The sequence below is a fragment of the Neofelis nebulosa genome, chromosome 8, assembly GCF_028018385.1.
Source record: "Neofelis nebulosa isolate mNeoNeb1 chromosome 8, mNeoNeb1.pri, whole genome shotgun sequence".
In the NCBI taxonomy this organism is placed as follows: Eukaryota; Metazoa; Chordata; class Mammalia; order Carnivora; family Felidae; genus Neofelis; species Neofelis nebulosa.
In genome coordinates this window covers 128,300,298-128,321,425 of record NC_080789.1, presented here as the reverse complement: position 1 = coordinate 128,321,425, position 21,128 = coordinate 128,300,298, and the positions used below count along the sequence as shown (strand labels likewise).

Here is a 21,128-nt window from a genome sequence, read left to right as displayed (position 1 = left end):
ACACAGTAAGAAAGTGGCTGTCTGTAAGCCAGAAAGAGAGGTGTCACCATTAACCAACCCTGATGGAACTATGATCTTTGTACTCGCAGCCTCCAAAAATTGCGAGAAAATTAGTTTCTGTTATTTAAGTCAGCCAATCTCTGGAATTTTGTTATGGCAGCCTGAGAAGACTAATATAAAGGGCCAGAATCTTAACATACTGTCTTACATAGTTAAGCAGCTAATATTTATTGATCACATTTTATGGCAGTCCCTATACTAAGCAATTTACATGTGTTACAGTACAGAACCCTCATGACTCTGGAATAAGAACTATGATCTCTTAGGAGGATAAAAATCTTGCCCTGAATCATGCAGTGAATGGAGAAACTAGGATGGACACCCAGATTTTTCTGACCCAGAACCTGTGCACAAACTCATTTCAGAGCACAGGTGATTTGATTCTAGATCTGTGGCCTTAATACTACTCAGTCCTCAATGCTATGAACTTTAAATATAACAAGAGCTAGTTAAGATTTTTCAACAGTGTGGTGCTAACATCATCTTTATATCTTATGATTATAACTGGCAGTATGCAGTGAGGACAATGATTACAAATGAGAAATGGCTGAACCAGTTAGGGAGTTACTGCAATAATCCATGATGAGATGCTTAGGGCATAAAGTGGAATGGTGCCATTGGCAATTTCACTGAGCAGTAAATCCCATGGCCGTTTTAGAAATAGAATGGGTGAAACTTGGCAATTTACTAAGGAAGGTAGGTGACATTCAAAATTTAATGAAACTTAACTACGCTTAAATACAAGATTAGCATCTCTGTTGGGATCAGAAACAGAACAGAAACACAAAGGGGGGTCAGACCTATAGGTGTGCTTGTTTCCAGATATGGAAACAGGAATAAAGAAGGAAGAGTTTGTCTTCTGAATGCTGAAGTTTCCTGAAGCCGCTGTATAGACACTGGAGTTGAGGATGCTGACTCTGCTCCTGAAAGGAAGCTATGACCACTGTATTAAACTGTGTTTTTTGGTAATAGAGTGTCAGAGAATAAGCAGATCAAAAGAGAAGAGGAAGAAAGTGTATAAGTTTTCCACTGCAGTCATAACAAGTTACCAGAGAATTTACTGGCTTAAACAACACAAATGTGTCATCTTACTTCTGAAGATCCTAAGTCTAACAAGAGTCTCACCAGGATAAAGCCAAGGCATTAACAGGGATGTTCTTTCTGTAGGCTTTGGGAAGGGTTCCTTTCCTTGCCTCTTCCAGGTTCTAGAAGCTGCCTACATCCCATGGCTTGTTACCCCCTTCTATCTTTCAAGCCAGCAAAAGCTAGTTGAGTTCTTCTAACATCACACCACTCTAAGCTCCTCCTCTTGTCCCTCTTCCAGTGTTAAGGACTCTTGTGATTACACTGAGCCCACTCGGCTGCTCTGGAACGATTTCCTTAGTTTAAGGTCAGTTACTTAGCAACTTCAATTTCATCTGCAACCCAATTCCCCATTTCCATGTAATCTGCACAAGTTCCAGGGATTAAGACATGAATATCTTCGGATGGAGGTAGTCTCCTGCCTATCGTAGTGAATGACAGATAATGCTTGGTGTCTCTCGAGCATTAAAATGAAGTTGTTCGTTAGATGTTCACTAAAACTGGGGGTCTACCATTTATCCGTCTAATAAGTATTTACTTACTGTCTACTATACCGGCTCTTTTCTCTATATATTGGGGATCCAGCAGTTAAAAAATTGACAAATATTCTTACCCTCATCAAATTCACATTCTAATGTGGATCACATGCAAAAAAAGCCAGATAAGGGAAGTATATAGTACGATACATTAAATCCTCCCGAGAAAATAAAGCAGAGAAGGGAGATAGAGGGCTGGGTGAAGAGTAGGGGTTGCAGTTTTATACAGTCCTTCCCTAAGTCATGATAAAGTGGCCTGTAAGCAGAGAAATGAGAGAGTGAGCCAACATATACAATGCAAAAATATTTCAGGCAGAGGAAATATCAACCGCAAAGACAAACTGAGAGTTAACCAGGAAGTTGGTAAGACCGCAGGGAGCACACTGAGATTGAGGACAAATGAGGAAATAGCCTTTGTTCTGTGCTGCAACTTTCCTATTGAGGATTGTTAGGGGTTTGTCCAGCTTCTTTCTCTCCAAAGGGTATCTTGGGAGCCCCCAGGTCTGTAGGATTGTATAGAGGAAGGGAAAGAGTTGCTTTCCTTGCAGCCTGACCTTGCAGTCAGGTATCTTTTTGCATTCAGCCCCACTCAAGAATTCATGTGGCACGTGATAAGCGAGATAGAATATTGTGCTCGAGTGTGGAATGTACCGCCTCTGAAGCATAAAGAAGGCTACTAAGCATCATTCTTCTTTCTTAGTGGTTAGAGGTACAAGGTACATAACTTGTCCTTTATTTTGGAGGCAAGTCCAGAAATGCTCAAAACACTGAACCCAGAAATGTATCACTGATTTGCTGGGCCCCTGAATCTTTGTAGCGTTTCTCTCTTACCCTCTGGAGCACGTGTCTTACCAGGCATCTAGAGTACAGTTGGTCCTTGAACAACATAGGTTTGAACCACACAGGTCTACTTAAATATGTGGATTTTTAAGATATACTACAGTACTCTACATTTTCCCTTATGGTTTTCTTAATAACGTTTTCTTTTCTCTAGCTGGCTTTATCATAAGAATATAGTATATAATACATAGAACATACAAAACATGTGGTAATTGACTGCTTATGTTATTGGCAAGTCTTCCAGCCCACAGTAGGCTCTTAGTGGTTGGGGTTTTGAAGAGTTGAAAGTTATATGAAAATTTTCAACTGTATGAGAGGTCGGCACCTCTGAAACCCTGTGTTGTTCAAGGGTCAACTATCCTTGCCATTTCTTAGTTATCAGGTCCAATTAACATGACGTCATGTGTAGTAGCCAGATTCCAAGACTGTCCCCCGTGATTCTCTCCCCCCTGCTATTCCTGCATTTCTGTACTTCCATCACATTGAGGAGAGAAATCTTTCCAAGGCAAGGTCATGAAAGTTCTTCCTTGCTTTCTTAGGGGATGTTACCTGCTGTGTTATGAGGATACCCAAGTAGCCCTACAGAGAGATCCATGTGGATCTAAGGTTTCTTCTCAATAGTCAGCACCCACTTCCGGGCCATATGGGTGAGCCAGTGTGACCTCTACCACCAGTCAGGACCAGGGTCAGTGTGGCACCAATGGGAAGAAGCCCCCGTAGGGTCCTGGAGAATGCATGGCGCAGCTCCCCAGAGCCGGTGTGTCCGCAACTTCCAATTCTGCACTGTCTGCACTTTCAAGCTGGTAGCTTGAAATCTACCATAGCAGGGATATTCGCAGGATGGAAATTGCCAGTGCTACAAATTAGGATCTTTTATTCCTAGAGACCAGGATGTCAAATATTTACCAGCACACCATGGAGGAGACTCTGTCTCCAAAGGAAAATGTATGCATTAATGTCAGCTTAAAGGAGAATGTGCTCTGGAAATGCATAAACAACAGCAGTCCACCATGGAAGGAGAACTTCAGTTGGGACATTGATACTGAGATAGCCCCAGTTTAATTTAGCACTTAGTACATGCCAGGCATTGTGCTGAGTACTTCATGCACATTCTTTTATTTTAGAGAAATTTGAGAGGCAGTGGGGGACAAACTGACTCCCAGTCACAGAGCTCGGATGGATGATGCCATTGTACCTATGCCCTGCTGACCAGATATGTCTGTTCTTTTATTCACCTGACTTCCCTCCCCCACCCCACCCCCCTGCCCCATCCCAATACTGTTCAGCCTGAAGAAATCAGAGCCAACAAAATGGTGGCCTTTCACACGCTGGATCCAGAAAACCAGGGGCAACGTGAGCCAACCACAGCAGAAGAGTTTTTGTGGATGGTGTAAAGAAGGGGTTTACTTTCATTCTTTTGCATGTTGCTATCCAGGTTTTCTGACACCATTTATTGAAGAGGCTTTTTCCCATTAGATATTAATTCCTGCTTTGTTGAGAATTAATTGACCATATAGTTGTGGACTCATCTCTGGTATGGAAGTGTTGAGTGACTATAGTGTACGTCTGAAACTAATACTACACTGTGTGTTAGCTAACTGGAATTTAAGTAAAAAACTAAAAAAACCCACAAAACACTAACGTCTAATTTAAGAGATAATATACTTATGGAAACAGTGCCAATTTGAACTAAAAGGAAAAGAGACGATAAAAAATACAAATTGATCTTTGACTCCTCAAATTTATATAGGAAGAAGGCTGAGAACACAACCCAGCTGGGGTTGCAAACATGAGATATCTTTTATGGTCAAGGAAGGGTAGAACCAAAAGGTCAGAGAACAGATTCAGAACTACAATGAGTCTTTCCCAAGACTTAAATCCTAATTGAGGAAATATCAACGTGTGTCTGATGTGTCATTCTAGATTTTAGAAATGCTATGGACCCACAACTCCTGTGGACCTCCTTTACCAGTTTCTGATGGAAGAGTCTACTCTGGTTATCCTATCCCTGCCTCACAATTCTGATGGGTGTCAGGCCAGATAAACTGTCTCTTAGTTCACCAGTCTTTGTAAATTACATTCAAGGAAACTCATACATACTTTACCTAATTTAGATGATGAGACCCATAGGATTCAAGCTGATGCTACAAGGGTATGAGACTTTATGAGAATTCCTGTGTGGGAGAGACTTGAATTATTAAAGCCAAAAGGTAGTCCTTGGGACTCAGCCTACATTATGGCAACCATGATTCATGCCTCTTGATATTCATACCCTTAAATAGTTTCCTCCCACACTAAATGGAACTGAACTGTGTGACCCACACAGTATTGTGGAAGTGATGGTATCTATTTTCCAAAACTAGGTCATGAAAGGTATTACAGTTTTTGCATGATCTCTTCTTCCACTTTGTGGAAAGCCAACTGCCATAATGGGAAGATATCCAAGCTGTCTGTGAATAGGCATGTATAGAGAGGATGTGAGGCTGGATATCCCCATTCCAAGTCTTGGGATCCCACTTTATTATGAGATCCCCAACCTAGGCAAGGAGAATTTGGCCTCCTCTGAATTTCTGATACTTTCACAAATAAATTTTATATTTGGCTTTTAGGTTTATTTACTCTCTTACTCCCAAAACTATTTTTAATGCTGCCAAGGAGAATTTTGAGTCTCATACTTTGTCTTAGACTGCCAATTAATAAGTATGAGCCTGTCATTTTGTTTCTTCAATGTCTCAATGATACTTACAAAGTGGTCAGTCTTTGTAATCTGACGTCAGTCAGTAGACACTGGTTGCCCCAGTGGCTCCAATTTGATCAAGGATAATTCTTTGTGGAAAAAGGCAGCTGCAAACTTTAACTGTCAGTAATTTCCAATAGCGAGAGGATGGTTGTATTGACTGGCTCCATGAAAAGAATCTTGGTTGAAACTGATAGCATCCATCATAGGAACCAAATATAATAAAGCCTTTGGCAACATCTTACTTAGTGGAGAAACTAGAAAAGCTTCCCTTTTAGATTGGCAACAAGAAAAAGATGCCTTCTATCATCACTTTTATTCAACATAGTAAAGGAGGTCATAGTCAGCAAGGCAAGAAAAATAAATCAGAGGGCGAGTAAGATAGAAACAAAGCTGTTGTTATTCATAGCCTGTCCCATGTTTCATTCTATAGATAGCCATTTTTTTTTCTGGATTTCTGTAGCAAGGTTTGCCTTTAATGCTCAAGACCTCTCCCTCCTACAGTCACTTACACTTACCATCTAAGTCTCACCTACCTATGAGTCCCTCACAGCATTTCCTGAATATCTTTTGGATAGACTGAGGCCAAATAAATGAATATGAAATTGAGCTGCTTAATTTTTACCAACATAATAATCTAATTCTTTTTCTCTATTCTGGAAGAAGAATGGCAATTTCTGTTGGGTAAAGCTCATAAACTGGATAGAATGAGACAGCCAGAAAAGAAATGTTCTGCAGGTTTTAAACCAAGTCAGCAATGGTAAAACTGGATAGGAAAATTGGTTCCATCTGCTTTTAATCTCAGAATGCCTCCCCATCTTTCTTGGTTGTCTCAAGTAGGAGCTGTCCAAATTTGCCCGACTCAAAGTTCATATTGAAATGCTGATTATAAGACCAGAGCAGGAAGAGGTGTATGATCAGATTGAATTAGTGTCGTGATCACTCGTGGGGCTTCTGTTCAGCAGGATGTCATGCTTGCTGAAGGATGAATGACCTCTGCCCCTAAATCTTTTGGTGCCACACATTGTGAAACATTGGGAGGCAGCTTTAGGTGAGGCTGGGACCTAGAAGAATGGAGGTCTGGTTCACATTAGCAAAGAAAAGCAGATCCCTGAGGCTGCTTCTGTTTTCTTTGGTTTTTATTTTTGAAATCTGTTATGATAAAAAATTTCAAACACACACAAAAAGAAGGAATTATAAGCACCAATCTCCTAGATTTAACAATTAAATCACTGGTTTCATCTGTTTTGGTACATTTTGAATATAAATTAAAGATATCATAACAATATACTCCGAATTATTTCAGTATGCATCTCTAAAATGAAGATACTTTTCTACATAAACACGACAGTATTATCACACCTAACATAGTTAATGATTCCATAAAATAATTTAATATTATTTAATGTTATCCGTATGTCTCCAGTAGTTCATACAATGCCTTTGAAACCTAGATTCTTCAGACCATGATTCAATCAGTGGTAATATAAGGTATTTCTCTAAAGGAGAATTTAATATAGAACATTCCCCTCTTTTCTTTTTCGTGACACTAGCTTTTTGAAGAGAATGGATCAATTTTCCTTTAGAACATTTGATTTTTAAAATGTATGTCATGATTCCTTCAGGGATTGTTTGACTTATAGTTTTGGCATTTGGTATTTGGTATCACTGTAGGTTTTGGTATTGCCTATTACTTGGAAGTTTTGGTGTAAAGATTTTATTTGATTTAATCTGAATACATTATTTAGATGGCAAGATGCTTTTTTGCAAGTATATTTTAAGAATAATACTATGTGCTGCTTATTACATCACATCAAAAGGCTGTCTAAGGCTGTCTAATTTTGAATTTTGCTAACATTGACTAATGGTGGAAGGTGTCACCAGCAAGGAATCTGTGGGCTCGACTTTTGCTCTGTATCAATTCCATTTTCTGTCAACTTTTTACCTAATGGTTTGGCATCCACTAAAAATCTTTGCCTGAATCAATTACTTCATTAGGACTTGCAAAATGATTATCTTCTGTTTATTTTTTGTTCTTTTTTTTTTCTATTTTAAACTTTTTAAATGTTTTATTTATTTTTGAGAGAGAGAGAAAGAGAGAGAGAGAGAGAGAGAAAGAGAGAGAGAGAGAGGGAGAGAGGGAGGAGTGGGGGAGGGGCAGAGAGAGAAGGAGACAGAATCTGAAGCAGGCTCCAGGCTCTGAGCTTTCAGCACAGAGCCTGATGCAGGGCTCAAACCCACGAACTGTGAGATCATGACATGAGTCAAAGTCAGACTCTTAACTGACTGAGCCACCCAGGTGCCCCTCTAATTTTTTTGAGTTACATGGTTAGTTTCATTATTTTTAATCTATCTGATGCATTCTAATACAGTATATAGTACTACAAAATTCCTAAGAATTAAACAAGCTTTGATATTTGGTATTTTCATAATCATCATTCAATTCAAATATGTTAATATTCTCATTTCTCTCCCTCAATTTATTATTTCTAAGTAAATTTTAAATCTTCAAGTATTGCTTAATCTATTTGTTATTAATTTCAAGTTTAATTATATTTTTTCTTAGTGAACAACATATTGTGATCCTGATACTGTAGCATTTGGTAACACTTGCTTTTAGGCTCAGTCCATGGTCAACTTTTAAAAAAGTTTCATCCATGAATGAGAGGAGTATCTGCTCCCTGATTTTTTAGTATATCATACTATGTGTTAGTAATAGATTAAGGGACTAATTCATTGTTGTATCCATCCATAGTCTAAACAACTTTTTAAAAAATCTAGTTGTTCAAACATTTAGAGAAAATGTTAAATTTCCCACTGTTCAGGAGGATTTGTCAATATTTTCTTGTGACAGATAATGCTTTATGTATTATTATATATTAGGTGTTCACACATTTGGAATTGCTATATGTATCTGGAAAATTATACTTTTAGCTATAAGTAATGATCTGAGTTAATATAAGTAGTGGTAGTATCTGATATTTAGTTCTCACTTGTTTATGTAATCTCTAAATTATGTTTATTTCTTTAAATAAGTTAAAGTAAAACTTATAAATTAAAGTTTAAGTTTATTTAGTTAAAGTTTATTTAGATTTACTTGCATGGTTACCACTTTATTTGTTTACCATTTCTTTTTGGATTTAACTTCTTACTTCCTACCACATATCTTTTCTGAATTCTTCCAAAGAGAGGATTTTTGTGGACACTAAATATTTGCAAAAATGTCTTTATTTTGTCATTAATTGTAAGTGCTAATTTAGCTAGGTATAAAATGCCAAGTTTTAGGTTCGCCCTTGCCATGTGACTTTGAGAATGTTACTTTACCTCACTGTCTCTCAATTTTCTCATCAGTAAAATGAGAGTTTAAAGTTGTTTAAAATTGTGAACACAACTGTAAATGGGTGAACATTTGTAAGCACCTAAATAATGGTGGCTCATGGTAAGTGCCATGTAAATGTTGCTAAATAAAAATAAAATACATGGCGTGAGGGTGTGTTTCCAGTCCAAGATGGCAACATAGAAAGACCCTGAACTCACCTTCTCTACAGACACACCAAATTCACACTATTTATAGAGTAGTTCCTCTTAAAGAAGAACTGAGGGCTGACCAAACAGCTTCTGCACAACATAAGATAGATCACATAGAGAACATGGAGAGGGACAAAGACATGGTAATGAAGGGAATCCCTACCTCTAACACTTGGATTTGCAGTGGGGAGGGACAGTACTGAGGGACTTTGTGCAGATTCACCCACCCTGGCCCTGTCTCTGCCCAGAAAAAAAAAAAAAAAAAAAAAAAAAAAAAGCATAGTTTAAAAGAGGAACTAGTATTTAAAAGAGTCATTCTTAGAACTCCACCCAGTGGTGGGAGAGCTGCTGGTACTCTCTCCAGGTTGGAGGGGCTGGCAAACACCATGGTGTATGCTCCTCCCCTTCCCACCTTCAGAGTGCAAACTGAAGCAGGGTTCTGGATGCCATAGCTGTACCTGCTGCCTTGGTGAGCACTTGGTCCCTAGCCCACACTAGCCCTGGATGCCTTGGAGCACAGAAAAAAAAAATATGTATCTTAAAAGAGCAATATAAAGGAACTAGGGCTAGAATTATGCCAAGTGTTGGGGGAGCTGCTGGAACTCTCTCTGGGTTGGAGGAGCTGGTGAACGTCACAGTTTATGTTCCCCCTACACCTTGGTAGACTGGACAAGAGCAGGGTTCTAGACACTATAGCCAGCCCACTGCCTCAGTGATTTCCAGGCACTTCGACCACACCATTCTACCTATACGGTCCCAACATGGCACACACTAGAACACCCCTGGTTCTACAACTCTAGCCATTGCCCTGGGAAGGCTCCAGGTCTGTATCACTTCAAATCCAGACTGCTTGTTAGGTCACCCCTGGTGTGGGGTGCTCAGGAACTTCCTGGCTCATACTTTGTCTCCATAGTAATAAGTACATATCTGTCAATAATTACCTTAAATGTAAATGTTTGAAATGCTACAATCAAAAGACATAGAGTAGCAGAACATATAAAAAACCGAAATGCAACAGACAAAAATAAGACTAGCTATAGTTGCCTACAAAAGACTCAGTTCAGACCAAAAGACACATACAGACTGAAAGTAAAGGGATGGAAAAAGATGTACCATGCAGCTAGAAGTGAAAAAAAAAAAAAAAGCCAGGATAGCAATACTTATATCAGATAAAAGAGACTTTAAAACAGACTGTAACAAGAGACAAAAAAGGATATTTCATGATGATAAAGGGGTTAGTTGAACAGAGTTTTTAACAATTGAAAATATGTGTGTACCCAATATTGGAGTCTCTAAATATATAAGGCAAATACCAACGGGCATAAAGGAAGAAATTGACTGCAGTACAATAATAGTAGGTGACTTTAACACCCCACTTACATCAATGGACCGTACAAATTACATCCAGGTACAAAAATTAACAAGGAAATAGTGTCTTTGAATGACATATTACATCAGATGGACTTAACAAATATATACAGAACATTCTAGTCAAAAACAGAAAGACATTCCTTTCATGCACACATGGAATATTCTCCAGGATATCTCCATATTAGTTCAAAAAAAAAGTCACAATAAATTAAAAAAATTGAAATCATGTCATGCATCTTTTCCATCACAACAGTATAACCTGAGAAAACAATCCCAAGAAAAAACTGGAGAAAGCACAAACATGTAGAGGCTCAACAACATGCTACTAAACATTCAAGAGGGCAATGAACAAAGACAAAATTTAAAAAAATACATGGAGACAAATGGAAATGAAAACACAACAGTCCATAATCTTTAGTACACAGAGAAAGCCATTCTAAGGGAGAAATCTAGAGGGGTAAATAGGTCTACTTCAAAAAAGAAGAAAAATATCAAATAAATACTTTAACCTGAACAGAATTAGAATTAGAATTAGAAAAAGAAGAGCAAACAAAACCCAAGGTTAGAAGAAGGAAGGAAATAATGAAGATCAGAGCAGAAATAAATGACACAGAGACTAAAACAACAATAAAAAAAATCAATAAAATCAAGAGTGGCTCTTTGAAAAAATAAACAAAATGGAAAGATCCCAAATGTCCATTGACTGATGAATGATAAAGACACTCATATATATATGTATGTATATGTATATATGTCTGTACGTATATGCATATATGTATGTATGTATGTATGCACATAGACATATATACAATGAAATATTATTCAGCCATAAAAGAGAATGAAATCTTGCCTTTTGCAGCGACGTGGAGCTAGAGAGTATTATTATCAGTCAGTAAGAGAAAGATAAATACCATATGATTTCACTCATATGTGGAATTTAAGAAACAAAACAAATGAACAAAGGGAAAAAAGAGAGACAATCAAGAAAGACTCTTAACTATAGAGAACAAACTGATGGTTTACAGAAGGGAGGTGGGGGGATGGGTGAAGTAGGTGATAGATATTAAGGACAGCACTTGTTGTGATGAGCACTGGGTGTTGTATGCAAGAGATGAATCACTGAATTCTGCTCCCAAAACCAATATTGCACTGTATGTTAACTAAAAATAATAATTAAAAAAAAGCTTCTAAAAGAAAACATGGCTAGTCACATCTTTGACATGAGCTATGGCAACATTTTCCCAGAGATAACTCCTCAGGCAAGAAAGCAAGAGCAAAAGTAAATTATTGGGAGGACACCAAACAAAACCTTTTGCACAGTAAAGGAAACCACCAACAAGACAGAAAGGCAACTTACCACATGGGAGAAGATATTTGCATATTATATATTTGGGAAGGGATTAACATCCAAAATATGTAAAGACCTCATACAATCCAACACCTGAGAAACAAATAATCCAATTAAAAAACAGACAGAGGACCTGAGAGATATTTTCCCAAAGGAGACATACGAATGACAAGCAGACACATGAAAAGATGCTGAACATCACAAATGATCGGGGAAATGCAGATCAAAACCATAATGAGCTATCACCTTATGCGTGTCAGAATGGCTAGAATGAAAAAGACAAGAAAAAACAAGCGTTGGTGAGGATGTGGGAAAAAAGGAACTCTTGTGCACTGTCGGTGGGAATGTAAATTGGAACAGCCACTGTGGAAAACAATATAGAGCTTCCTCAAAAAATTAAAACTAGAATTACTATATGATCCAGTCATTCCACTACTGGATGTTCACCTGAGGAAAATGAATACACTAAATTGAAAAGATATATGCGCCTTTTTGTTTATTGCAGCATTATTTACAATAGCCAAGATATAAAAGCAACCCAAGTGTCCATCTACAGATGAATGGATAAAAAAGAAATGGTGTATACATACAATGGAATATTACTCAGCCATAAAAAAGGATGAGATCTTGCCATTTGAAATAACATGGGGGATCTAGAGGATGTTAGGTTAAGTGAAATAAGCCAGACAGAGAAAGACAAATACCATATGAATTTATTTATATGGGGAATCCAAAAAACAAAACAAACAAACAGAAAGTAGCAATAGACTCATAAATATGGTGAATAATTTCAAGGTTGCCAGAGATGAAGAGGGGTAAAGGGATGGGTAGAATGGGTGAAGGGGAGTGGGAGATACAGAGTTCTAGTTATGGAATGAATAAATGGAGGGGATAAAAGGTACAGCATAGGGAATATAGTCAATGATATTGTAATTGTGTTGGTAGCTACAGTGGTGGTGAGCACAGCATAATATATCGACTTGTTGAATCACTCTGTTGTACAACCGAAACTAATGTAACATGGTGTGCCAGCCCTACTTCCATAAAAAATACAAAACTAAAATACATGAAAAATGTGAGAGCTATTTTCTCCCATTCCTTAAAGATAACATTCTACCATTGTCTGTGCTTATTGTTTCTTTGGGGATGTCCATAGTTGATGTAATTGTCATTTCTTTCAGAAAACCTGTCTTGTCTCTCTGTTTGCACATGAGGGTACTTCACCTTTGGCTTTCTGTGCTGCATTGCGTTCCGTAGGCATGGTTCTTTTCTATCTACCGTTCTTGGTGTTTGTTGTGCATTTTCAAACTGGAGATTTATGTTTTTCATCAACCTGGAAAATATGGCAGCTATTTAACTTTTAGTATTTTCTCTCAGTCATTCTGCTTATTTATTGTCCATCTCTGGAAATCCGAAGAAGTACACATTAGGTTTAACCATTTCTATGGTTCTATGTCTCAACTTGTCTTCCATATTTTTCATTTGTCATTCTCTGCAACATTTTATATGTGAAATACAGTCTTCTATTAACTCTGTTTAGCTTTGTCTTACCTGCTTTTAACCAACTTATTTACTTTTAAATATAAAGGTCTGTTTTCGATTTATACAAATCAAGATGTCTGATTATTTTTCAGACTGGCTAACTTGCTAGAACTTTTAGAATCATGTTTTCTGACTCACTTATGATGACATGTTTCCTTGTTCTTTTATGATTTTGGATTGTAAGCATATTTCCGTGAAGCTTTATTTGTGAGAACCTTATGCGGCTGTATAGTCTAGAGTATTTGTCCTTCAAAGAGGGTTTGAATTTGATTCATACAGATATTCCAGTGATATTGTACAGTAATGCAGCCATAGACAAATTTTATCTTGCTTTCTCAGCTGAAACTTTCCTCGATCGTATAGATAGTAGAAATAAGAACTTCATCCTGTCAGAGGAAAACTCCAATATCAGAAATTCTCAAGTCAAACTTTTTATTGATCCATCTAGATTTCATGTCAACACAAACTTAGTTTTTTCCTGAGTTGGTGGGTGTATTTTTTTTCCCTATTCTGCCCTTTTACTTACAGTGACATTTGAAAGATTCAGTTTCATCTAACATTATCACAGAAGTTTAAGTTATTGTCTTTTGATTTGATGTCTTAAAACCCAAGAACTTTGAAAGTTTTTTCTTAATTTTCTTTCAATGTTTATTTTTGAGAGAGAGGAGAGAGGGAGACACAGAATCTGAAGCAGGCTCCAGGCTCTGAGCTGTCAGCAGAGAGCCCGATGTGGGGCTCGAACTCATGAACTAAGATCATGACCTGGGCCAAAGTCAGACACTCAACCGACTGAGCCACTCAGGCGCTCCAAAACCAAGAACTTCGAAAGCAATCCCCACTCCTCCAAAACAGATACACATTCCTCTAGGACAGCTGGGGGATATTTAGTTCACTGGCTTATGGCTTTTCTTTTGGGGGTCTTCTTCAGGTTCAGTCTTTGGGGATATCTCTTACTCTCTTGCAAGTATCGGTATGCACCTGAGAGTATGTTTCCCATATTACAAAGTTTATTTTTGAATGTGTTTACTAGATATTATTCAATCCAACATCTTTCCAGAAAACAAAGTCTAGATTCCCCAAAATGTATTCCGAAGATTCCTAATATTCAACTCAATGTGATGATGTGTTAGATGAAATAAATCATTCTTACAATATTTTTCTTCTAAGATTTACTTTTAAATATAGGTAAGAAAACTAACATTAATGATATATTTTCTTATGTTTCAGCGATGATTAGCGCTTCAAAAACTGCTGTGCCATTCCAAAGAATGCCAGAAAGTAAAAAAAAAAAAAGCAAGTGATATTACTGATATATGTCATCTTATCAGTGGTTAATGACCTATGTTCTATACCTTGGTTTATAATTCCCATGAATATCTGATCCTGTGTTGTTTGGAAATTTAGGATTTCAATTCTGCCATTCCATCAATAGGTGGTGCCATTGTATTATAGTTTGAAAATTGCAAAAGGAAAAAAACCAAAACAGAACATTTTGGAATAGTTGCACCTATCAGCCAGCATCTCATCTTTTGTAGATGATTCTGTCATTGCTTTGGCACCAAGAAACTTAGGTTTAAGGTTTTCTTTTTAAAAAGGTTTTATATTAGGATCATGTGGAATAAAATTGCCCGTATTCTTCTAATGTGTATTATGCTTTCAGAAATTGTGGGAGCACTTGTGTGCTGTTTTGTTTACAAAGCAATTCATAATCAAAAATAATATTTGTGGCAGTTAGCGATATATTCTGATATCTACAGGACAAGTATATGCTTTAATATTTTAAATCATCACAAATTCTCATTTTCATTTTATGATTTTCAAAACACTCCTTTGTATTTATAAAAATGTTGCATTTTTAAAAATTTTTTATATTTAAAAAAATTTTTTTAAATGTTTATTTCTTTCTGAGACAGAGAGAGACAGAGCCTGAGTGGGGGAGAGGCAGAGAGAGAGGGAGACACAGAATCAGAAGCAGGCTCCAGGCTCTGAGCTGTCCGCACAGAGCTTGATGCGGGGCTCGAACCCGCGAACTGCGAGATCATGCCCGGAGCAGAAGTCGGTCGCTCAACCGACTGAGCCACCCAGGCGCCCCGCGTGTTGTTTTAATACCGAGAAGAGCAAGACAATACCTATTTGTGTTTTTTCTTTTATGGATGCTATTAAATATTCCCTTGGTCACAGCTCTGTGAAGAGATCGCTTTTAACTCAAGTGTTCCCAGAAATAACACCACTGTGGGGGTCCTCTCAGGTTGCAACAAGTTGTGCAGGGTCACTTGGGAATGAGTAACCCAGTATGTACCGGAATAAAGATGACAAATAGTGGAAGACACCAGGCTCTACCCCTTTCCTAGTTCTGCGTTTCGATTAACTCTGTAGGCTGACAAAACTATTCCCTCAAGGGGGATTGTCAAAGTCACGGCATGATCACAGAAGGTGGGCGTAAGAAGTGGGAACTCACTAACAGAGCTTCTGTAATTCTCCTCGGTGATTTCAGAAACGGCTGGTGCTTCTAAAATAATTAGTCCCGCAGTTGTTGATAGAGATGATCTGAGAAGAAGCAATTGAAAATGATAGTTCCTTTGCAATACTAAAAATGTAGGCAATATAAATATCAACAAAGGAAGCAAACATATTTACGGTCGTTTCTATCCACTAGATGAGTAGGTCAGCAGACAGAAAACTCAGTTCAAAGTAGATAAAATATAATCCATTCGGGAGGGAAAACCCAAGTTGGGGGCTATATGTGAGATGACGCAATTATCAAACAGTTAACACAATTAGTTTTATTAATAAGCTAACAGGTGTTCTTAAAATTATTTTCCTTTAGTGGAAGTTTATGTATTTCTTATTTATGAACATATTTCTATGGTTTCAATACATATTTTCAAATTTATTCTCATTGATTTTTATTATATAACTCTGTAACAATCCATTTTATTTCACAATTTGCAATTCAGATACATTTTAAAAAGTTACACTGAAAGTAAGTGTTAAATCCCAGACTAAGCGAGGGCCCTCTAAATTATATGTCCTTTTTCATTACAAAATGGGGATTGAGAAGATTAAATTTTAACCATGACTATAGTCACTCTGTAGTATAGCAAGTGAAGAAGTTTAGAGGCAAAGGCATGTACAGAATAGTACAAATGTTATTTCAATTAAATTGTATTAATAGATGATAGGTATCCTCTGCTCTCCATGAATTATCTTACCATATTATAATTCTGTCTTCAATAGGGATTAAATTAGGAAGTCAGATTATCTGATTTTCAGATCTGGTTCCTCTTCTAGCTAGAGTGGTGAGGAGTAGGGAATATCATTTTTCTTGGAACAAAACCAAATAGAGGCATATTCTGGGTGTATTTTGTTGATATTCTATTCCTATCTGCCATTATGCTCTTTCAGAGTTTGTTTGCAGGTACTTATCCATTTTTCAAAAGATTACAAGAGTTTACATTTGTCCTTTTTTCTGTATGCCAGGGAAGTACATAATGATTTTTTAACCAGGCTGGACTTTTTAATCTTCTTTGAGACTGTTTTCCTTGATAATAGAAAGCATACTTTTAGTCATTGAAAAAAAATTGGTGCTTATCTTTTTTTTGCAGAAATTTTATGCAAAGTGGAAAAATATATTCATATTGTATACAACATATATATAACAAATGAAGTTTATATAAAGAATTCAATTTTTTGTTAAATGGAGAGTTTAATTTTTTGTTGCTATTGAAAGTTAGGGAGAACAGTTGAAGTTACAAGGAAGACAATATGCTTCCAGTGAAAAACACTGTAGGAAGTCAACTTAAGACATTGTTAAGATATTGTTTACATCATCAGTAGTATAAAAAAGAAATTCCCTTTATTAAAAAAAACCATAAAGATAGAAAATAGGAGATAAAATTTTGATGGATGAGGAAGAAAGCGGAGATTGACGGCACAAAATTGATTCACATGGCGAGAAAATTGTGAAGAAACTAAAAACCGTAGAAAAGGAAAGTTCTTTCATAGAGTGATAAAGAGCATAATTCGTGGTGTACAAAATCAGTTAAGTACTCAAGCAGACAAACTGAAATAAGTCTTCCAGCATGCATATGGAAGATTAGAGCAATGTGTAAAGTGATGATAGATAAAGTAGACAGAGAGGATGGAGAATCAAAATAAACATAACTGGCTAGAATAAGCTCTGTGAGGAAAAAGCAATTGTTTCTGCTTTGTTCACTGCTTATGAGAGGGTGCCTGGGTCATAGTAGCTATTAATTACGTACTTACTGAAAAAAATAATTACTTGCTTACTGCTTCAATTAGGATGCTTTCATCTGCGACATAGAAGACTCAAGTCAAATTGACTGAAGTCATTAATGAAAACGGTTCACATAAGGAAGTCCAGAAGTAGAATGAAGGTCAAGGTTGGTTGATCCAGCAATTGAATGTCTTCAAGGATTTGTATTCTTACTATTGCTCCGATCTGGTATACAGAGTAGAAGCTTCCTTTTCAGACTGATTCCTCTTGGAGTTTTAGAATGATGGCTACTTCCTCATTCATGTTTAGTGGGATAAAAAGAACGTCTCTTCATCAACCTTTGAAAGAATGTTCTTCCTCAATTTGGCCAATAGTCTAGAAATCCAGCTCTGTTGCCGGGGATTGCTATGCTGTGATTGGTTTAAGCTTGAAGTTATAAACCACTCTGTAAGAAGTGTTTTGTGATTGCAATGATTGTTTAATACTAATCAGAAATCATTTGTGGAGCTCAGGCACTCAATTGTTGCTACATAATGGCAGAAGGGTAGAATTGGATTTGAAGAGTCAACTACATGTTCTTTACAAAATTCATAAAGACATTTGAGACAATTATATAGCAGGTATAATTTTAAAACTTCTTTTGCTTAAGAAAGATTCATGTGTACAGATTAGAAAATCAAAGCCTGTTCCTTAATTTTCTTGACTTTAGTGCTGTATTAGTCTATTAGGGTTGCCATACAAAATACCATAGAGTGGCTTAAATGGCAGCCATTTATTTTCTCACAGCTCTGGAGACTGGAAGTTCAAGATCAAGGTGATGTCAGTGTTGGTTTTTGATAAGACTTCTCTTCTAGGGTTATAGACAGCCATTTTCTCATTATGTCCTTGTATGGCTTTTCCTCTTTGCATGGACACCAAGAAATCTCTTGTTCTCTCTCTTTCTGTCTCTCTCTATTTCACTCCTTCTCTCTCCCTCTCTCTCTTCCTTTTCTTATAAAGACAACAGTACTATCAGATTAGGATACCACTCTTATGACCTCATAAACCCTAATTACCTCCTTAAAGACTCTATCTCTAAGTATAGTCACATCTCAGGTTAGGGCTTCAATTCAAAATCCATATGAATCGTGAGGGACACAACTCAGTTCATAACAATGGCTTTGACACTTTCAGAATTATGGGATACTTATTTTGTGAAATAGCAGTCAATTTGAGTGTGTTTAATATTTCCTCATGATGGGATTCAGCTTATACATCTTTGGTAGTGATGTTCTCTTCATTGTATCCTGTCAAGTGGCATGTGATTTCAATTTGTCTCATTACTCATGATGTTCACTTTGGTCACTCAAGTGATCAAAAGAGTGACATCCAGCCTTCTCTACCATAAAGTTATTTTTTCCTCTTTTGTCATTCATAAGTGTTTTTTAGAGGAATACCTTGAAACTATGTAAATGTCTCATATCTTATCAAGTACTATTTTAATCAATTAATTTTCTAGTTAACTTGTTATGCAGTATTTATTTTATTTAATTTTAAAGTTTATTGATTTATTTTGAGGGTGTGGAAGGGGCAGAGAGTAAGAGAGAGAGAATCCCAAGCAGGCTCTGTGCTGACAACACAGGGCTCAATCCCACAAACCATGAGATCGTGGTCTGAACTGAAATCAAGAGTCAGGTGCTTAACTGACTGAGCCACCCAAAACACTCCCTTTTGTTTACTTTTATAATTATTTAAATCAAAATGGAATTATATTACTCCCATTATTTATTCCATTGCCTCAAATGCCTCCAATTTTGTCCGTGGGTGCCTCTTCCTGATGGTTTTTACACAACCCAGTTGAGGAATTTCTGGGTTTGCTTAAGGAAAAACAGAGGGCTATTCATCAAAGGGGCTGCAGAACTTGGATAGCATAAAGCTTGGTACTGGCCGTATCTATTTCTACTAAAATAAATTCCTATCTCTTCCAGGGTTGAAAAGGTCTATTGTGGTCATCTTGCCAGTGAATGGCCAAGAAATGGTACCATATCAGGGACTCAGATTCAGTTTTTGGTTTTTTTTGTTTTTTGCTGGCATGTGGTACATTTGGTAAGTGGGGTCTGTGTTTACTCCACAAAAGTCCTCAATTCCTGTCATTATGGCCATGTGTCCGTTGTGCCAGCAGTGGGACAGGCTGATGTCATCTGGTTGAATCATTTTGTTTACTTGATTGTTTAGTGGATGCTCTCTGATGGACAGTAACATGAGTGTCTTCATACTTCATGCTCATTTTCACATGCCCATTCTCATGCCTTTATGACAGACCTCAATGTATTTAATCTTCTAGTCTTTCTTCCTCTTACACGTCCCTGATCAGCTGACCAAGCCATTTTCATTTCTCAAGAATCTGTCTGTGTATACTTTAACCGTAAGCAATATCTCTTCCTACATAAAATGGCTAAGCATGCACAAGGTCAAATCTTTGGCCACAAAGGATATTTTCTTCTCTCCTATTTTTCAAGGCTGTACTTGAGTGGAATTATACTGCCATCCATTTTTGGCCTGCACACACACATTCCAAGAAGACCAATCCATGAGTCAAGCTTGAGCTTTTTCCTCCCCTGTCACCTAGACATAAGGAATTTTTTAGTGTGACTTAGACACAGGTACTAGTATAACTATGGTGATGAACTGGAGATCTGGGTTATCTGCTCATGGAGCTTATTTGTACTCTCTGGTCCTGCTCTGGTTTGATCCCAGATGTACTATTGCTACCTATGATGGATTATTGTTGGGACTAACACTAAAATGTGTTGCACCTAACAAAAATCTCAAGATGGGCAGTTGTGGCCAAATGATCTTGTTGCCTTATCAGTTGGATGTTCTGTCTTTACCAAGTCCCAGTAGCATATCTGAAGGTGGAATGGTCTTTCTCCAGAACTCTAAGACTCTGCATTGTGATTCTCATGTGGCAATTTTCCCCAATACTGATGCTTTTAATACCATAGAGTCTAATGGGTTGTCCAAACCAAAGAGCAAGGATATTTATACCACACTCTGGATCTGCTATAGAGCTCTTTCCTGATTGATAGCTTTTTGCTGCCCAATGGATGGGTTGGAGCATATACCAGTATGGAATATGCTGCTTTTAGTGTGCAAAGATTTCTATTAGGCATGTGCTTCCTTCTACTTGGTAAAAGCTACAAGGTGTAATAAATTGTCCTTTATTATGGATGGGATATTCTGGGGTGCCCCTGACAACTGAACCCCTAATCATTTATGTGGCAGGGCCCTGAGGATTTATCTCTCATCCCTGGAGTATATGTGTCTTACAGAGGTCTCCAGCCTGCCAGCCACTTGGTGTTTTGCATGACAACATTCAATATAGTGAATCGATGTGATGTTCAGAAGGATGTCCACATATTTTTCAGACAATATTTTATTTTTTTTTTAAAATTTTTTTTCAACGTTTTTTATTTATTTTTGGGACAGAGAGAGACAGAGCATGAACAGGGAGGGGCAGAGAGAGAGGGAGACACAGAATCAGAAACAGGCTCCAGGCTCCGAGCCATCAGCCCAGAGCCTGACGCGGGGCTCGAACTCACGGACCGCGAGATCGTGACCTGGCTGAAGTCGGACGCTTAACCGACTGCGCCACCCAGGCGCCCCAACAGACAATATTTTAAAAGAAGGTGGGAGACTTAGAGGACTTGGGAAAATTTGTAGTACATACTGTAGTCTGTTTCACGGGAATGTGAACAGATTCTGATCCTCCATAGGAATAGGAAAAACTTAATCTTCTCTAGCAATGACGCCCACACCCAGCAACATAGCTGCAATTAAATCTAGTACTTGTTTGAGTCTGTGGTA

At 37.5% G+C, this 21,128-nt stretch overlaps 1 long non-coding RNA gene across 1 annotated transcript in view; it reads left to right on the top strand.

The window, feature by feature from the left end:
* The first annotated feature begins 1,314 nt into the window (after positions 1 to 1,314).
* The window catches only part of LOC131483552 (uncharacterized), a 43,369-nt gene continuing 23,555 nt past the window's right edge, over positions 1,315 to 21,128 (top strand). Inside the window, exon 1 of the long non-coding RNA XR_009247764.1 lies at positions 1,315 to 1,450. This is a non-coding gene — a long non-coding RNA (uncharacterized LOC131483552). The remainder of the gene's footprint in view (positions 1,451 to 21,128) is intronic.